General features: G+C 44.0%; 1 long non-coding RNA gene across 1 annotated transcript in view; it reads right to left on the bottom strand.

The window, feature by feature from the left end:
* LOC126247962 (uncharacterized) overlaps nucleotides 1-16,833 on the bottom strand; it is a 390,760-nt gene extending 373,927 nt beyond the window's left edge. The window contains exon 1 of the long non-coding RNA XR_007545389.1: nucleotides 16,787-16,833. This is a non-coding gene — a long non-coding RNA (uncharacterized LOC126247962). The remainder of the gene's footprint in view (nucleotides 1-16,786) is intronic.
* Nucleotides 16,834-19,725: the final 2,892 nt, after the last annotated feature.

The following is a 19,725-nucleotide window of genomic DNA, read 5'->3' as shown; positions in this document are numbered from 1 at the left end:
AAAGCCTTTAAAGGGGAAATGGAATGAACCATCAAATCTAATAGCAATTACAGTGGTTCACCTAGAAAAGGAAGCTTCATGCTTTTCAGCTCGCTCTAATGAATTTCATATAATAAATATTAACAAAGAATGAATAATAACTACCACGATGAGTTTTCAGTAAGACTACTGCACCTTGGCTTGCCGTAAAGAGGCCTAAAACGTCACACAAGAAAAGATTCCGCCAGCGAAACTTCTTCTCGTTTTGTGCAGCATTTGCTTTACTCTACAAGATCCTTTTCTTTGTAATTCAATAATCACACGAAATGCAAAAGATAGAAGCAGTTGTTACATAGTTTGACGTTCCTCGGTTATGTCACACCGAGCGAGATGGTGTAGTGGTTAGCACAATGGACTCGCATTCGGGAGGACGACGGTTCAGACCCGCGTCCGGCCATCCATATTTGTATTTTCCGTGATTTCCCTAAACCGCTTCAGGCAAATGCCGGCATGGTTCGTTTGAAAGGTCACGGCCGATTTCCTTCCCCATCCTTCCATAATACGAGCTTGTGCTCCATCTCTAATGACCTCGTTTCGACGGGACGTTAAACACTAATCTCCTCCTCCTCCGTTTACGATACCTTTTGCATCACACCACTCAGTCAACGTATTTAGCTAAAGATATAACGCTCTCAGTTCTTGGCGAATCTATGGGATGAAACATGACAATCTCACAGCTAAGATTGCACATCGGCTCTCTTTCATCCACGACTGGCCGATTGTTAGACTGACGATCGAGTTACATATTGTCTCTGCTGCTCATAAAAGTACATAACTTTAGGCTATTTGATAACCGATAACGATAGTATCCCTGCGTTAGTGGAACTTCGTACCTCGTGAAACGTGATTTAGTGATTAGGGCCCGCGACACAGGTTCAAAAAAATGGTTCAAATGGCTCTGAGCACTATGGGACTCAACATCTTAGGTCATAAGTCCCCTAGAACTTAGAACTACTTAAACCTAACTAACCTAAGGACATCACACACACCCATGCCCGAGGCAGGATTCGAACCTGCGACCGTAGCAGTCCCGCGGTTCCGGACTGCAGCGCCAGAACCGCTAGACCACCGCGGCCGGCCGCGACACGGGGACAAACGAAATCCACGTATGAGATATAACCGCAGGGCTCTTCGAGCCTTATCTTAAATTGCAATAAACACATCCTCACCTCTGTGCGACAGAAGCTATAAGCTACACTATGTGATCAAAAATATCAGGACACCCCCAAAAACATACTTTTTCATATTAGATGCTTTGTGCTGCCCCATACAGCCATATACTCCATATCAGCGATCTCAGTAGTTATTAGACATCGTGGGAGAGCAGAATGGGGCGCTCCGCGGAACTCACGGACTCTGAACATGGTCAGATGATTAGGTGCCACTTGTGTCACACGACATTTGCATTTTATTTACCTGTGTCATACGTTTGTACGCGAGATTTCCACGCTCCTAATTATCCCTAGGTCCACTGTTTCCGATTTGATAGTGAAGTGGGAACGTTAAGTGACACGTACACCACAAAGGCCGACCTCGTCTGTTGACTGACAGAGACCGCCAACAGTTAAAAATGGTCGTAATGTGCAATAGGCAGACATCTGTCCAGACCATCACACAGGAATTCCAAACTGCATCAGGATACACTGCAAGCACTATCACAGTCAGGCGGGAGGTGAGAAAACTTGGATTTCATGGTCGAGCTGCTGCTCATAAGCCACACATGACGCCGGTAAATGCCAAACGACGCCTCGGTGTAAGGAGCGTAAACATTGGCCAATTGAACAGTGGAGAAACGTTGTGTGGAGTGGTGAAACACGGTACACAATGTGGCGATCTGATGGCACGATGTGGGTATGGCAAATGCCCGGTGAACGTCAAGCATGTTTAGTGCCAACAGTAAAATTCGGATGCGGGAGTGTTACGGTGTGGTCGTGTTTTTCATGGAGGGGGCTTGCATCCATTGTGTTTTTGTGTGTCTCCATCACACCACAGGCCTACATTGTTGTTTAAGCACCTTCTTGCTTCCCACTGTCGAAGAGTAATTCGGGGATGGCGACTGCTTCTCTCAACACGATCGAGCACCTGTTCACAATGCATGGTTTGTGGCTGAGTGGTTACACTACAATAACATCCCTGTAATGGACTGGCCTACACAGAGTCCTGATCTGAATCCTATAGAACACCTTTGGAATGTTTTGGAACGCCGACTTCGTGCCAGGCCTCACCAACCGACATCGATACCTCTCCTCAGAGCAGCACTTCGTGAAGAATGGGCTGCATTCCCGAAGAAATTTCCAGCACCTGATTGAACGTATGCGCATGAGAGTGGAAGCTGTCATCAAGGCTAAGGGCCGGCCAACACCATATTGAATTCCAGTATTACTGATGGAGTGCGCCACGAACTTGTCAGTTATTTTCGGAAAGATGTCCGGATACTTTTGATAACATAGTGTATTTCTAGCAGTCTATTTACTCAATGGCTGCGGATAGTGCGAATTTGGGAGACCCACACATCTGCTTATGGTGAGCTTCTGGTGAAGAAAGTTTGCTTCCTCTCGCAAGCATATGTTTGCGCCAGAAGTCTGAGTGTCTGAGATGTGCACTTTTCCGACATAGTGTTGTCTTTGTTCTGTTTGAAATGTCAATGAAAATGAAATATGGGAAATTCTCGTACAATCTAGTATCGGCACATAGCCTACAACTTTCGAATAGTACTATGGAGGTCGCTGAACTTAACATTCTATCTGTCTATCTGATCAACATAGCCAGAATTTGGACCGTCGCACCTGGCGACACTGTCACACAGTCCAGCGGTCAGGACGTGCCCGCGACAATCCCCCCCTTTTCTCGACCAAATGTCAGCTTTGAGAATCTATTCGCTCACCCGAATCTATAAGCGTCTAATTCCGAACACGGTGCCACCACGCAAAGGCCTCGGCCACCATAGGTAGTAGGAAAGTTAGTCGACGACGGAGTCACTAGAGACAGACTATAAACTCCAGTTGGACAAGGATAGGGGAAGAAATCGCCCGTTTTTTGTTCCCGTTACCATCCAGGCACTCTGAGGAAATGGCGTAAGAGAAACCATGTACAACCTCAATACAGATCGCTGCGCGAGGATTTGCATCGCGATCCCTCAGGTATGTACAAAAGGGAAGGAAGAAGGTAACACTGTTAAACTCTAATGTGAACGTCTATGTTGTACTCACTAGAGACTCAGCTCAGTCTTGAACCGAGTAAACATAAAGACAGAAATAGGCGGTTGCTGTGTTCAAGCAACCCTCCAACATTCGCCTAAAGTGATTAACAGAAACCATGGAAAACAGGATTCAGGATGAGCGCAGAGTATTTGGAGCGCGTCTGCTGTGCAGAAAAAGATGATTACAGCGGTTAAAATGAACCATTTCATTGTAAGATACTAAAAAAATTATTTCCTAGTAACAGACGTTAATTAAAGTAGTATAAGTCCGGGTTTTCTTCATTGACGATAGAAAATTCGTTTCTTTTTCAGTAAACTATACCAGTAACTTGCGTATTTTTCAACAAAATTCCCGGTTAAAATAGCAGTTAATGTCTTACGACAGAGATAACGGTAAAAAACGAAGGCATTCGTAACTAGTACTGCGAAGTTTGGAAATCGAATAGTATACCACAGTAGAAATAGGCTGCAGTCATTTCCAGATGACGTACGATTCCATTTCTAGTCTTATAGGGCGGCGTAGAGGCAAATTGTGTTGGCGCACTCGGTCACTTTTACAGTTTTCAGCCATTTTCCTTCATCTCTTCACCTGAACGATTTGTTGGCTGTTTCAAGAAGAGAATGATTCCATCCTCTACGCTGGTCAGTAGCTTGTTACTAAAGCTACCTGGTACTCTGGAGCAAGGAAAAAATTTAAAAAATCATGAAGTAGGGGAGATTGGGGCGGAACGGCCTGCCCAACGTTTGGAGCAAATTCTGGAGTTCTCAATGACGAAAAAAATTTTTAGAAAAATTAGAAACCGTTTACTCAGACATTTTTTAATAAAATGTGGAAATGAAGATAACACAAAATAATTTACTTCGTATTTATATCAATGACTCCTTTTCTTCGATGACACATCTTACAAGCTACCTGGGCGTCATCGTCCTCAATATCTACGTTAGCGCACGAGTTACGAGCCCACTGCTTGTACTGCTTCCTGAAACTCAAGTCAGGATGGCGAACCAGATATCCAAGAACCTAACTTCTCCAGCCATTTTCGTTTCGTTGTGGGCGAGGGAATCCGTTCCGTTTTGCGAGTTGATACGCAGATCTGCGTAGTTAGTTCATAGTCTTACTAAAACATCGCTTTTGCAGATCCCTAATATATCTGATAAGTTCTAACTCTTTCTCCTTATTGAAAACACACTGATATTTCCAGCATGTTTTGTCAGTTGCTTAAAGGGGACTGTCGCCTTTTTCATTTTTACGCATAGTTTTAAAGTAGTCAAATGCACGAAAGGTTGCTTCGATGCTTTTCAGTGGGTCATCGTCTAATTAATTACCGATTCGACAGATTCTTCCACTTTTTCGTGGGCCAGATTTGTCTCTCCATTTTCCATATATAATGAGGACCATCTGCAAATGAGGAAGGCAAACTACGAGGTAGAATTCCTCAAATGAAGAATAAAGTGCAACCGGGGAGGAAAGGACGATGCCAGTAGACCATTCTGCCCCAAACGTTTATCTATTGAGAAAATATTCAGTAACTGCAGTAAACAATTTCTTTTTACAGCCGCATTATTTACAAAGATAGCTGAGAACACACTGACTTAGACGGACTAAACGTTAATTGTGAAGAAAAAAATATGACCCAGTTACCTTAGTTGGAAATGGTCCGGAAAGTTATAATAGAACAGCGAATTCGCTCACTTTTACTTCTTCTTCTTCTCTCAGTTCGATAACAGCTGATACCTAGGACGAATGTTTAGCGTCTAACGAGATCATTGTCAACTTGACGTCAACTGTTTAGTAAGTAAGAAATGAGACATCTATTGCACAGTAACAGGAACTAAGCTCAGTAGATAAAGTATTAGTCACCCCCTTAAGAGAGCACACAGGAAGCTCTGGATTGCTGTAAATGGCGTCGGAATGGCTCCCTCCACGCTGGTCTAAGGCGTTATAGTTATCCGGAATGTACGTTGAAGTTCCAGGGAAAATTGGTATAGGCATACGTATTCATATACAGAGATATGCAAACAGGCAGAATTTGGCGCTGCGGTCGGCAACGCTTATATAAGACAAAAAGTGTCTAGCTCAGTTGTTACATCGGTTACTGCTGCTGCAATGGCAGGTTATCAATATTTAAGTGAGTTTGAAAGTGGTGTTATAGTCGGCGCAAGAGCAATGGGACACAGCACCTCCGGCCGGCCGTTGTGGCCGTGCGGTTCTAGGCGCTTCAGTCTGGAACCGCGTGACCGCTACGGTCGCAGGTTCGAATCCTGCCTCGGGCATGGATGTGTGTGGTGTCCTTAGATTAGCTACGTTTAATTAGTTCTAAGTTCTAGGTGACTGATGACCTCAGAAGTTAAGTCGCATAGTGCTCAGAGCCATTTGAACAGCACCTCCGAGGTAGCGATGAAGTGAGGATTTTCCCATACGACACGAGTGTACCGTGAATATCACGAATCCGGTAAAACATCGAATCTCCGACATCGCTGTGGCAGGAAAATATATCCTGCTAGAAAGAGACCAATGACGACTGAAGAGAATCGTTCAACGTGACAGAAGTGCAACCCTTCCGCGAATAGCTGCAGATTTCAGTGCCGGGCCATCAACAAACATAAGCGTGCGAACAATTCAACGAAACGTCATCGATATGGGCTTTCGGAGCCGAAGGCCCACTCGTGTACCTTTGATGACTGCACGACACAAGGCTTTACGCCTCCTACTGGGCCCGTCAACAACGATATTGGACTGTTGATGACTGGAAACACGTTGCCTGGCCTGGCGAGTCTCGTTTCAAATTGTGTCGAGCTGATGGACGTGTACGGTTATGGAGACAACCTCATGAATCCATAGACCCTGCTGACCTGCTGTTCAAGCTGGTCGAGGTTCTGTAATGGTGTCGAGCGTGTTCAGTTGGAGTGATATGGGACCCCTGACAGTCTAGATACGACTCTGACAGGTGACACGTACGTAAGCATCCTATCTGATCACCTGCATCCATTCATGTCCATTATGCGTTCCGACGGACTTGGGCAATTCGAGCAGGACAGTGCTACACCCCAAACGTCCAAAATTGCTACAGAGTGGCACACTCTTCTGAGTTTAAACACTTCCGCTAGCCACCAAACTCCCCAGAGATGAACATTATTGAGCATATCTGGGATGCCTTGCAACGTGCTGTTCCGAAGAGATTTCCACCCTCTCTTACTCTTACGGATGTATGAATAGTCCTGCAGAGTTCAGGTGTCAATTCCCTCCAGCACTACTTCAGACATTAGTCGAGTCCATACCTCAACGTGTTGCGGTACTTCTGCGTGCTCGTGTGGGCCCTACACGATAGTAGACAGGTGTACCAGTTTCTTTGGCTCTTCGGTGTGTGTGCCAGCCAGTTCTATGGATTAAGTGCAGTAGGACTGGTCGACGTGGAGATGTGACGGATTGACGGAAGGGAGCAATCATGTTTGGACATGTCCCTGTAAAGTTTTCCGATTTGTTGGTGATCAACGCGGTCGGTACAACGTGTCTACGAGGAACGGTGTACCACCTGTAGCCATATAAGTAGCTGTAAGAAGTGTGGTCGTCAAAAGAACGTCACCAACAAGGACCGGAAACAAGTGTCACACCTCGTTACTGACAATCGATAACGCGCCCGACAGAAATCCTGCTGGTAGGGAACGCAGGTCCTGCCCATCCAGTTCCCGATCGAACACTGCGAAAAGAATTGCATGTAATGGACATTTAGACTAGGGTACCTCGCAAAAGGGCACGACTCAACAGCAACACATAAACCCTGTCGAGTCGTAACACAGGATAGAGGGAATACAGGAGGTTACAGGTCAGTCTGCAATTTCCGAGCGGTTACGAGAAAATGCAGGAAGACAAACGTCCACTGAAGGCAGCCTGATTGTATGGATCAGCGCCAAACACTGTCGCAGGGCACCAACGAGTAGAGAGAATTTTCAGAGTCGAAGACTCGATAGGATGCTTACAGCAGAGAATTAAAGGATACTCAGGGGTCTGATTAACACTATTTGCTTGTGATCGATCTAACTACTACACTCGAGGATAATTTTCAACATTAGAAAAAGCAAAGGGTGTAACTGGTTGCACAACGGAAGCCAGTGTCTGAGCTTGTGGGGTGAGCGCTAACAGAAGCAGCGAACACTAGCAGCATTTTACGTACAAACTTTGAGAACAGCACTCCAAGCGAGAAAGCAGACTTTGCGGAGCTTACAGAGGCTGGCAAGGAGCAACACGGAGCTGGTATCCCATTGACTGACTGATAACTCCGTCTGAATACAAAAACGTGGGTTTTTAAAGGATTGTCGCGGCATAATATGTCTCGTTTCCTATATTTGTCACAATATCTCTCCTTTCCTATATTTGGCCCAGCAATACACAGGCACTTTACAGGCTTCAGCCAATCGTACGAGTGGCTCTACACCTCCAGGGCGCTTCTGTCCAACCACTTTGAGTCCTCCCCTTCTCCTACGCGGTAGGTGGGGATGTATCTGGACTTTACATTAACAAACTCCAAGTTTTGTAGCAACAGCGATCAAAAATGGTTCAAATGGCTTTGAGCACTATGGGACTTAACAGCCGTGGTCATCAGTCCCCTAGAACTTAGAACTACTTAAACCTAACTAAACTAAGGACTACACACACATCCATGCCCGAGGCAGGATTCGAACCTGCGACCGTAGCGGTCGCGCGGTTCCAGACTGAAGCGCCTAGAACCGCTCGGCCACCCCGGCCGGCCAACAGCGATCAGCTGAAAGCTAAATGTCAGTGCCCTTCCTCTTACGGCCAGCAACAACAGTGTTTTACGATAATTGGCCCCGCCCGGAGGCCTTTCATGAGTGGGAAACACTGGTGTAGCACTCTGACCAATGTAAACCCACATACGTTGCAGTTCTCAGGGGCAGGTATCAAGCTTGCTGCGTCTGCTAAGACGTGCCCATTTGTGACCATCTTCTACTGTGTGCCGCCTAGGCGGTAAATGGAGTTCCAGTTAATTCTCTGAGCAAAAACGTCTCCCCTAGTTCAGCTGCTCATGGCGTCTGCAGTTCGCAGGGCCCTATCGTTACTGTTGACGCCCGAGAACCTAACCGCTACCGCTTTTGCCTGCACTCTGGATTGTGTCTCTCATTGCCTATTGTGGAGTGCCCTTGTTGGCTTCCAGCAGCCTTAAGCTTAACAATGTACAGGTTATTACATCGTCAATATGTGACAATCTGCGTGTCTTCAGAGGCATTTACTGTGAGCCGAAGGGTTTCGGTTTTACCTCTTTTCAAATTATGCAAGGTGTCGAGGTACTGACGGCCCAACGAGACCTACAACCCGCAGCTGTGGAGCACGTAGCCCAGGCCGGATCTTCTTAGGGGTGCTTTCCGTACCATGACTAGGGCCCTCTCATTCAGGATACCGCAAACATGAACCGGAATGTTTATTTCAACATTTTCGGTCACGAGGAGTTGCCGTTTCTTATAAATCTTAAGGAGGGTAGGACGTCAAACGGGCTGACTTGGAGCAGGAGAGGCACCAGAGGACATTTTAATTTCCACTGTCTATACTTTTACAAGTAAATTCATAAAACTTTGTCAGCATTGTCAGCATGACCAGGAAGGATTCAGGATTCACACTCGTAGCAGCGGAAGTTCAAAACCATAACAAAATAATGTTCTTACATGTGAAATTTCATCATTTTTTCACTTGCTATTGCCTGCATTTCTTTCTATAGGTACACTTTACTTCATAAGTAAGAGAGACTGTTCGATGAATTTTGCACAGCATACAAACCATACTTACAGGTGTCTAAAACTCAAGAATCTATTTAATTTATGAAAAAATGAATGAGATTTTCCGTTTTAAACTTTATGTTTAGAAAAAAAATCAAATTTTGTAGTTAATTATCTCAATTTTTACCACAGTTTTTAATAGATTTGGAAAATTCTAGAGTTTCATACACCTGTAAGTATGGTTTGTATGCTGTGCAAAATTCATCAAAGAATCTCTCTTACTTGTGAAGAAGAATGTACGTATAGCAACAAATGCAGCCAACAGTAAGTGAAAAACATGATGAGATTTCATATCTAAAAAAATTTATTTTGTTATGTTTTTCTCTTCCACTGCTATGAGTGTGAATCCTGAATCCTTCCTGGTCATGCTGACAAAGTTTTACGAATTTATTTGTAAAAATATAGACAGTAGAAAATAAAATGTCCTGTGGTGCCTCTCCTGCTCCAAGTCGGCCCGTTTGACGTCCTACCCCCCTTAATGGCGAGTATGCTGTGGACTCTCATCTTCCAAGATGACATCAGCCTTGTTGACAGTGTTATACGCATTTATTCCTGGCTTGACGAACACTCAGGCACGCTATCTCACTGGCCCTTTAAATTATTCAGTCTGAATCTTATAGAAAATGTCTGCGACTATTTGCAACAGCGGGTGAAATATAGCAATCAACATCCCCGCAATTCTGTATACCTACACGATCTTGTCATCAATGAGCGGCTTCAACTGAACGCCAGTAGAGGCCATTTTTCATGCCAGGGGCAGTGTTACACGGTAAATGGATCGTGTCTCTAATTTTTTGTCTGACGTGATTACAACTGTGTGTGACAGCAATATATCTGCTAGGCAACCAAACGCGCAGCCGTGATATTTAGTGCAGTCTCTAGGGATAAAGTCGCAAAATTACGACGTGCTGCCGAGCAAGGTGGCGTACATTTTAGAAAAGATAACTTGAAATATCTTTCCTCCGACATGATCGCGTTAGAATGCTTTCATCGTCCGTCTCATATAACATCGTTACCAACGAGACGTTAGAGTCAATCGTCTCTTCCTTTACGACCCGTAAATCGACTTCAGTGCGCAGTATGAAGCACTAAGTATACAAAGTACCCTTTACTGTGTCTGTTAATTCGTTTTCGGTGAAAGCCTCTCTGAAAATCGTATTACCGTAGTGTTCTATAGGAACCTCTCGCCGGTTAGAAGGAGCGTCAAGTGGTAAAGCTCTCGGCGTCTCCACCGTAGGGTGAATGCGATGTCAGCTCGGCGCCATCTTTCGAGTAAGTGGAATGAGTAAGGTCTGGTGATGGCGTTAATGGGCGTGCACATTTCCTCCTAGTACTGCGAAATAATTAATGCGAGAACCGGCGCCAAACTTCGTGGACTGGTGGTCGTATACCTGCCGACTTACCTGCGAGATAAAAACGAACGAACTGCACTGCCAGAGAAGGAAGGGGCGAAGTTTCGATTAGCATTTAGAGGAACAAAATTTATTCTGTACATCAGCAGAGCCAACAGATACAAAATTAAACGTACATCTTAAAATTACTGGTTCCAGTTCGTATTGTTCTGGATAAAAATTGACGTTTTGTATCAAGAAAAAAACAACATACGTACAATACATACTTCAGCAATAAAATTGATTGTAGTACCATTAAGCCCAAGAACAGTCTATTGAACGCTAGAACAGTAATCCGGGATGGAAAAAATCTATCAATAGATTCGTCGTGTGGTCCTGATTCGTATTTTGTGTCATCGCGACTAAATGATCCAAGTTTGCGTTATTAAAAAGTACTGGATAATACACGAAATCTTCTCGTCCAGTTCGTTACCGTACTTGCTGTCTATCAAGGAATCTCACTTGTACCTGCGATGCCTGCGGTGCACAGGGAGAGACAAAACCATTTAATGTCAAGCTTCTCAGCTTCTCTCAGACACCGATGACAAAAGTAACATCCTTTTCTAAATCTTCATTCTATGCCGTTTGAGTTTGTCGACACAGACTTCAAAAGACGAGAGTTAATTAAAGTGATTAAATCTTGTTTCGTAGAGAAGCGATTACTTCCATGATAACATCTCTTATTTCCTTGTAGTGTCACTGCCTTACTGAAACAATTACAAGAAGCATTTGCCGTAAAAAGGTTTTTCTTTGCTTTTTTGTCCTTTTTTCATTGCTGTCGGGTCTCGTATTCCAACACGATGATCATTTGCAAATTTCTCACCTTATTTCGCAAACTTTCATTTGACGTATCCAGATACGATGATAAACGTGTGCTACTTTGTGACACATATTTTGCATCCCTTCTTATTCGTAGCGAACATGAAATAAACTTCACATCATCTTCTGTAGGTAATCTGTGAGAGTCCAATATCACCCTTTCCAGAAATATGGCGATGCCTGTTCCTTGGTCTGTATAAGGGCTTCCAGCAATTTTGGAACACGTATTATGTTCGAGTATAATGACTTTTCTGGAGACTAGAAATCTACTCTGTAGGAATCAGCATGGGTTTCGAAAAAGACGGTCGTGTGAAACCCAGCTCGCGCTATTCGTCCACGAGACAGAGGGCCATAGACACGGGTTCCCAGGTAGATGCCGTGTTTCTTGACTTCCGCAAGGCGTTCGATACAGTTCCCCACAGTCGTTTAATGAACAAAGTAAGAGCATATGGACTATCAGACCAATTGTGTGATTGGATTGAAGAGTTCCTAGATAACAGAACGCAGCATGTCATTCTCAATGGAGAGAAGTCTTCCGAAGTAAGAGTGATTTCAGGTGTGCCGCAGGGGAGTGTCGTAGGACCGTTGCTATTCACAATATACATAAATGACCTTCTGGATGATATCGGAAGTTCACTTAGGCTTTATGCGGATGATGCTGTGGTATATCGAGAGGTTGTAACAATGGAAAATTGTACTGAAATGCAGGAGGATCTGCAGCGAATTGACGCATGGTGCAGGGAATGACAACTGAATCTCAATGTAGACAAGTGTAATGTGCTGCGAATACATAGAAAGATAGATCCCTTATCATTTAGCTACAAAATAGCAGGTCAGCAGCTGGAAGCAGTTAATTCCATAAATTATCTGAGAGTACGCATTAGGAGTGATTTAAAATGGAATGATCATATAAAGTTAATCGTTGGTAAAGCAGATGCCAGACTGAGATTCATTGGAAGAATCCTAAGGAAATGCAATCCGAAAACAAAGGAAGTAGGTTGCAGTAAGCTTGTTCGCCCACTGCTTGAATACTGCTCAGCAGTGTGGGATCCGTACCAGATAGGGTAGATAGAAGAGATAGAGAAGATCCAACGGAGAGCAGCGCGCTTCGTTACAGGATCATTTAGTAATCGCGAAACCGTTACGGAGATGATAGATAAACTCCAGTGGAAGACTCTGCAGGAGAGACGCTCAGTAGCTCGGTACGGGCTTTTGTTGAAGTTTCGAGAACATACCTTCACCGAAGAGTCAAGCAGTATATTGCTCCCTCCTACGTATATCTCGCGAAGAGACCATGAGGATAAAATCAGAGAGATTAGAGCCCACTCAGAAACATACCGACAATCCTTCTTTCCACGAACAATACGAGACTGGAATAGAAGGGAGAACCGATAGAGGTACTCATAGTACCCTCCGCCACACACCGTCAGCTGGCTTGCGGAGTATGGATGTAGATGTAGATGAAGATGCACTGAAACGTGGCAGGTAACTACACTTTTCCTCAATGGGCTTAACGGAGAATTGTCGGTGAATACTAAAATATAAAAACCGTTTGAACTGATTCGTTGTGCGAAGGAGAGGTGGATAGTCGATATCAAGGTCTTCGTAGCAGAGTACACTTGATATAACTGTAAAACCAAGGGTTGGAGTCTGACGTTTCCTCGACAGCGTGGTCCTTATCAAACAGGTCTTATGCTTAGACGGAACAAAGATGGTGAAGGAAATGGGTGGGACACCGATTAAGAAATCATTTCAGCATTCGTCTCAAAAGATTTGGGAAACCACGGAAAACTTAAATTGTGATGTTTGGATGATGATTTATCCCCAGTTTTCCCGAATCTTTTGATTTAACCGCTGCCGCAACTCGTCCTGCGTCCCATTATCAAATATAAAGAGAAGTCAAATGAAAGAGAGTCTGATGGACGAAAGTACGTAAATTGCTTGGATTTTAAAAATTAATCGCCATAACTGTTAATACATTTAATCCAGTGTGAGACAAGTCGGTCAATGCCTTCATGGAAGAATGTTTGCGTTTTCCTACGGAACCACGATTGTATCAAGTTGTGCACCTCTAAGCAGACCGACGGACACGAATGTCTTTCTCCAGGGCACCAAAAATATGGAAATCCCACGGGGAGAGATCGGGACTGTATGAGGGATGTGTAAGGGCTTCCCAGCGAAACTTCTGCAGTGTACTCGAAACAAGCTTGGCTGTTTCAACTACGCTGCAGAAGTTTCGCTGAGAAGCCCTGATAGTTTTCCATCCAGTCCCGGTCTGTCTCCATACTATTTCTGTATTTTTGGAACCTTGAAGATAGACATTCGTGGCCGTCAAAATGGTTCAAATGGCTCTGAGCACTATGGGACTTAACATCTGAGGTCATCAGTCCCCTAGAACTTTGAACTACTTAAACCTAACTAACCTAAGGACATCACGCACATCCATGCCCGAGGCAGGATTCGAACCTGCAACCGTAGCGGTCGCGCGGTTCTAGACTGTAGCGCCTAGAACCGCTCGGTCGTGTCTGTAATTTGCTTCGAACGAACAGGTGCTCACCTGGGTACAGTCATGATTCCGCAGGCAATCGCAAACATTTTTCCACGAAGGCATCGACCGTCTTGTCTCACAGACAGTTATAGCGATTACTTTTCAAATAATAAACAGATTATTTACTTTATTTCATATGTCTCGTTTTGATTTGACTGTCCGTTATAGATCCCTGTTGCGTTCTCAATGATTTGATCAGTTAATAGTAGACGTATATCAATTTCCACAGAGCATCGCACGTACAGGAGTGTTTACAGGTTCGAAGGTCCAGTATTTTTTCCCAACATCTCGTTACTTCTCACAGTGCTATTTGTAAATAGTGCTTTGCACTGCAGTGTCCGTGTCTAGTAAAACAATGTCGTTCAACTCAATCTTCTCACAGACATTCGAATTTCTATGGCAGTTTGTATTGGGTAGAGTTTGTGCCTGGAGGTTAGTTTCCGGCATTTTCTACTGCTTTTGTAGCTATGAGAATGTGTTTTGTGCAGTGTTTGCAAATACTACTAGTTCTACATGTTTAAGTGCTACATAATGTAGTTAAATTATTGGAGGATATTGTTAATTCTTCAGATACAGAGTTTTATGGAGAGTAAAATTCTGTATATTTTAAAAACTAGTTACACAACATAAGGACGGTTAAGCAATACTTCCTCAGTCGCACACCATCGTCTACCTGGGAGCGGAAGGTCTTCGACAATGTAAAACGTGATATTTGCAAGTGAACCAAGTTACTTTACTGTCCTAACAATTTTCCCTGTCTTGAAATTGGAAATTTGTGGTAGTTGCCAATAGCGTCTATATCAGAATGATTTTAACTTTTAACTTTCGTTTGATAATTCTTCTTAATTTGATTGCACTTGCTGATTATTGGTGCGTTGTAGAGTAATAATGTAACACATAGACTATCAAAAACAGTGCTGACGAGATTTTCTCGATTGTAACATTTTTAACTATGAACAGAATATTTTCTCCTAGTTGTTCTGCCTTCGAACAGTTTTTCACATTTGTCAAAACCTTATTTTTCGGATGTAATTTTTGTAATTTCGGAAAAATACTACAGTACACATAAAGCAAATGCTATCATTTCAAAATGGAAAGGCGAAAGTCTGACAACACTCCCCCCTATTATCATGACGCGGAGGTGCCGTATGATTGAATCCTGCCGCAGAAAAAAAAGAAAAAGCAATTATTACAGCAAATGTTCTCTTATCAACGTCAGCATCATTTAGTCCTGATATAGAAATAGAGGAAAACGTAATTATAGCAATAAATGTTCTTTTTCAAATAATTGAGTTAATGGATAGATAAGCCATAAAATCTGTAGACGACTCAGATTTCGGGGGTGGAGGGGGGTAATTGGAGGGACTTTGCTTTAACTTCAATTTGCCTCGGTACTTAAATACAGAGAGCTACTAAATCCACGAAAATTAGTACCTCTAGAGGTGAGCAGAGAGAGTACCTTGCGGCTGCGCTCCTTCTCCCTCAAACGTCCACAAACGTGACAGTTTCAATCAGAGCGAAGAATCAGTGAAAGTAATTAGCAAAATAAAAAAAACCAATTAAGTTTCTTTGCCTAACTTTTCTAGCTTACACCGGTTTAAAACTTGTTTACAGAACTGGAAAGTGTAATGCTGCCTATGCTGGCTGTAATATTACTCACACTAGTCATGTTATGAAATCACATGACAGATTCGTCGAAATTGTGGAGGAAGAATCTCCGGAAGGAAGAATACTACCAGGACGCACGAGAATGAGAGTTTTAGATAATGTGGGAAAGGGCGTTACATTTTTGTAAGTTTTTTATTGGAGAGGACATTGTAAAAAATGACAAATTTTGCAAAATAGTGTTAAATCACAAAAACAGTACACAGTTATAAATAGTAACTATGTGTCACAAGACTTCATAATCTACTATGTATGCACAATTCTTATTACCAAGATGTTACTAATGAACACAATGCGCACAAAGCTCCATGCAAACGACAATTGTGCCCTTCGTACATTCAACAAGATCTCCTCTGTTTCGAGGTAGTGTCAAGTTCTAAGCGTAGACAAAGTAAAAGACAGTGCTGGTGGTTTCTCTTCAGTACGCACGCTGAAATGGAAATTTGGTTTACAGAAATAGCTTTCTTTTATATCTTCCTCAGTTGGCATCAGTTACCGTCCGTCGCTGTTTTTTTAAGTCATGCAATATGCTCATACAAACTTGCGCAACTACTGGAAAATAATGTATCTTCTCCCTTTGTAAGTAAGATAAGTAAGATATTTGAAGTTTCACTGCTGAAAAATTTTAATTTCAATTTATCTCATTTTGTTACTCATCACACGTAAACAAATACTCATTGTTACAAGGGTGTAATGATAATGTTAACAATAATAATAATGATGTTAATTAGTAAAGAATAGTAAATGTCCAACGTAAGACTTGATAATGAACTATGTGTGCACAATTCTTATTGCTCGTATTTTTGTAGTGAGAACAATGAAGATGAAACTCCGTGGAAACATCAACAATTGTGCTCTCGGTGCATTCAACAAGATGTCGTATATTTCGAGTGAGTCACGTTCCAAACAAAGATAAAACTAAAGGCACAAATGGTGGCTTTTTTTTTCACTACGCGAGCTGAAATCGAAGTTTAATTTACAGAACAGCTTCATTTCCTGGCGTACATTCTTGTACGTCGCTCTTTTTGTAGGTCATGCAATACGCACAAGGACTCGCCCAACTTCTCGAAATTGACCTAATTTCTCTTTTATAAGTGCGATAATTGAAGTCCCGCAGTTTTAAAACTTCTAGTACTAATCAGCTAAATTTGTTACTCTTTGCACGTAAACAATAGGCATTGTTACGTATGTAGCAGGTTGTCGACAGTAAGGAGAAGACGTGTCGTGAGAAAGAAATAAAATCTTAAATTAACTGAATGGTGGTGCAGAAGAGGGACTGAGCCAGCGACCGGGGGGCTGGCGTGTCGAGACGCGGCGGCGGCAGCGACGCGTGCTTACCTGCGGAGAGCGTGGCGTGCTAGCGTGGCGCTCGGCCGGCGTCGTCCCCGCGACTGACTGCGGCCGCGCCGCGCAATCGATGTGCTGCACTAGCGCCGAGCGCGAGCGCCGGCTACCGCGCTGATTCATACCAGCCCCCTACTCCCCACATTTGTTCTCCCTCACTCGCCCAATCTCTCGTCGTACAACAACGCCGTACGTGCGCACTTTTCTCAAAAACTTTCGGCGCGTCAAACAGCTGACGAGAGAATGCAGGCTCCGCGGACGATGGCGCCCGTTTGTAAAAGGAATAAATACGCTACTGACCATTAAAATTGCTACACCAAGAACAAATTCAGATGATAAACGGGTATTCATTGGACAAATATATTATACTAGAACTGACATGTGATTACATTTTCACGCAATTTGGGTGCATAGATCCTGAGAAATCAGTACCCAGAACAACCACCTCTGGCCGTAATAACGGCCTTGATACGCCTGGGCATTGAGTCAAACAGAGCTTGGATGGCGTGTACAGGTACAGCAGCTTCAACATGCAGCTTCAGCACGATACCACAGTTCATCAAGAGTAGTGACTGGCGTATTGTGACGAGCCAGTTGCTCGGTCACCATTGACCAGACGTTTTCAATTGGTGAGAGATCTGGAGAATGTGCTGGCCAGGGCAGCAGTCGACCATTTTCTGTATCCAAAAAGGCCCGTACAGGACCTGCAACATGCGGTCGTGCATTATCCTGCTGAAATGTAGGGTTTCACAGGGATCGAATGAAGGGTCTTAACACATCTGAAATGTAACGTCCACTGTTCAAAGTGCCGAACGAGAGGTGACTGAGACGTGTAACCAATGGCACCCCATACCATTACCCCGGGTGATACGCCAGTGTGGCGATGACGAATACACGCTTCCAATGTGCGTTCACCGCGATGTCGCCAAACACTGATGCGACCATCATGATGCTGTAAACAGAACTTGGATTCATCCGAAAAAATTAAGTTTTGCCATTCGTGCACCCAGGTTCATCGTTGAGTACACCATCGCAGGCGCTCCTGTCTGTGATGCAGCGTCACGGGCATCCGCAGCCACGGTCTCCGAGCTGATAGTCCATGCTGCTGCAGACGTCGTCCAGCTATTCGTGCAGATGGTTGTTGTCTTGCAAACGTCCCCATCTGTTGACTCAGGGATCGAACGTGGCTGCACGATCCGTTACAGCCATGCGGATAACATGCCTGTCGTCCCGACTGCTAGTGATATGAGGCCTTTGGGATCCAGCACGGCGTTCCGTATTATCCTCCTGAACCCACCGATTCCATATTGTGCTAACAGTCATTGGATCTCGACCAACGCGAGCAGCAGTGTCGCGATACGGTAAACCGCAATCGTGATAGGCTACAATCCGACCTTTATCAAAGTCGGAAACGTGATGGTACGCATTTCTCCTCCTTACACGAGGTATCACAACAACGTTTCACCAGGCAACGCCAGTCAACTGCTGTTCGTGTATGAGAAATCGGTTGGAAACATTCCTCATGTCAGAGCGTTGAAGGTGTCGCCACCGGCGCGAACCTTGTGTGAATGCTCTGAAAAGCTAATCATTTGCATATCACAGCATCTTCTTCCTGTTGGTTAAATTTCGCGTCTCTAACACGTCATCTTCGTGGTGTAGCAATTTTAATGGCCAGTAGTGTAGAAATCCTCCGGGCACACATCGCACTGTTCCATAGACACCAGGCCTATAACAGATAGAGACTATTTCGTCCATTACAGTGGTTAATTTTGAGAGAGGGCTTCTCGGAAGATTCACATATACAACAAGCTCCCAATTTTACGGGAGCGGATGACCCGATTTGCCAATTATTCGCGCACATTTCGTCGATTTCTGAAAAAAAAGCCCAAAGTGTTTTACACTGCTCCCCGCTGACTGCATCCTTCGTTGGGCCAAACAGACGGAAGTTGGAAGGCGCAAGAGCATGGCTATAGGATGGATAAGTAAGAACAGTTCAATGAAGTTTCGTGGGCTCTCCTCTGTTGCGCAGACTTTTGTGAGGCCTGCCGTTGTCATGGAGGAGGAGAAGTTAGTTTCCATTTTTGTGGCGATGACCACTCTGAAGTCGTTTCGTCAGTTTCCTGAAGGTAGCATAATACATCTACATCTACATTTATACTCCGCAAGCCATCCAACGGTGTGTGGCGGAGGGCACTTTACGTGTCACTGTCATTACCTCCCTTTTCTGTCCCAGTCGCTTATGGTTCGAGGGAAGAACGACTGCCGGAAAGTCTCCGTGCGCGCTCGAATCTCTGTAATTTTACACTCGTGATCTCCTCGGGAGGTATAAGTAGGGGGAAGCAATATTTTCCATATCTCATCCAGAAACGCACCCTTTCGAAACCTGTACAGCAAACTACACCGCGATGCAGCGCGCCTCTCTTGCAGAGTCTGCCTCTTGAGTTTGCTAAACATCTCCGTAAAGCAATCACGCTTCCAAATCACCCTGTGACGAATCGCGCCGCTCTTCTTTGGATCTTCTCTGTCTCCTCTATCAACCCGACCTGGTACGATCCCACACTGATGAGCAATACTCAAGTACAGGTCGAACGAGTGTTTTGTAAACCACCCCCTTTGTTGATAGACTACATTTTCTAAGGACTCTCCCAATGAATCTCAACCTGGCACCTGCCTTACCAACAATTAATTTTATATGATCATTCCACTTCAAATCGTTCCGCACGCATACTCCCAGATATTTTACAGAAGTAACTGCTACCAGTGTTTGTTCGGCTATCATATAATCATACAATAAAGGATCCTTCTTTCTATGTATTCGCAATACATTACATTTTTCTATGTTAAGGATCAGTTGCCACTCCCTGCACCAAGTGCCTATCCGCTGCAGATCTTCCTGCATTTCGCTGCAATTTTCTAATGCTGCAACTTCTTTG

The sequence above is a fragment of the Schistocerca nitens genome, chromosome 3 (genome assembly GCF_023898315.1).
Source record: "Schistocerca nitens isolate TAMUIC-IGC-003100 chromosome 3, iqSchNite1.1, whole genome shotgun sequence".
NCBI classification, from domain to species: Eukaryota; Metazoa; Arthropoda; class Insecta; order Orthoptera; family Acrididae; genus Schistocerca; species Schistocerca nitens.
The sequence above is the reverse complement of the archived record's forward strand: the minus strand, read 5'-3'. Positions and strand labels throughout refer to the sequence as shown.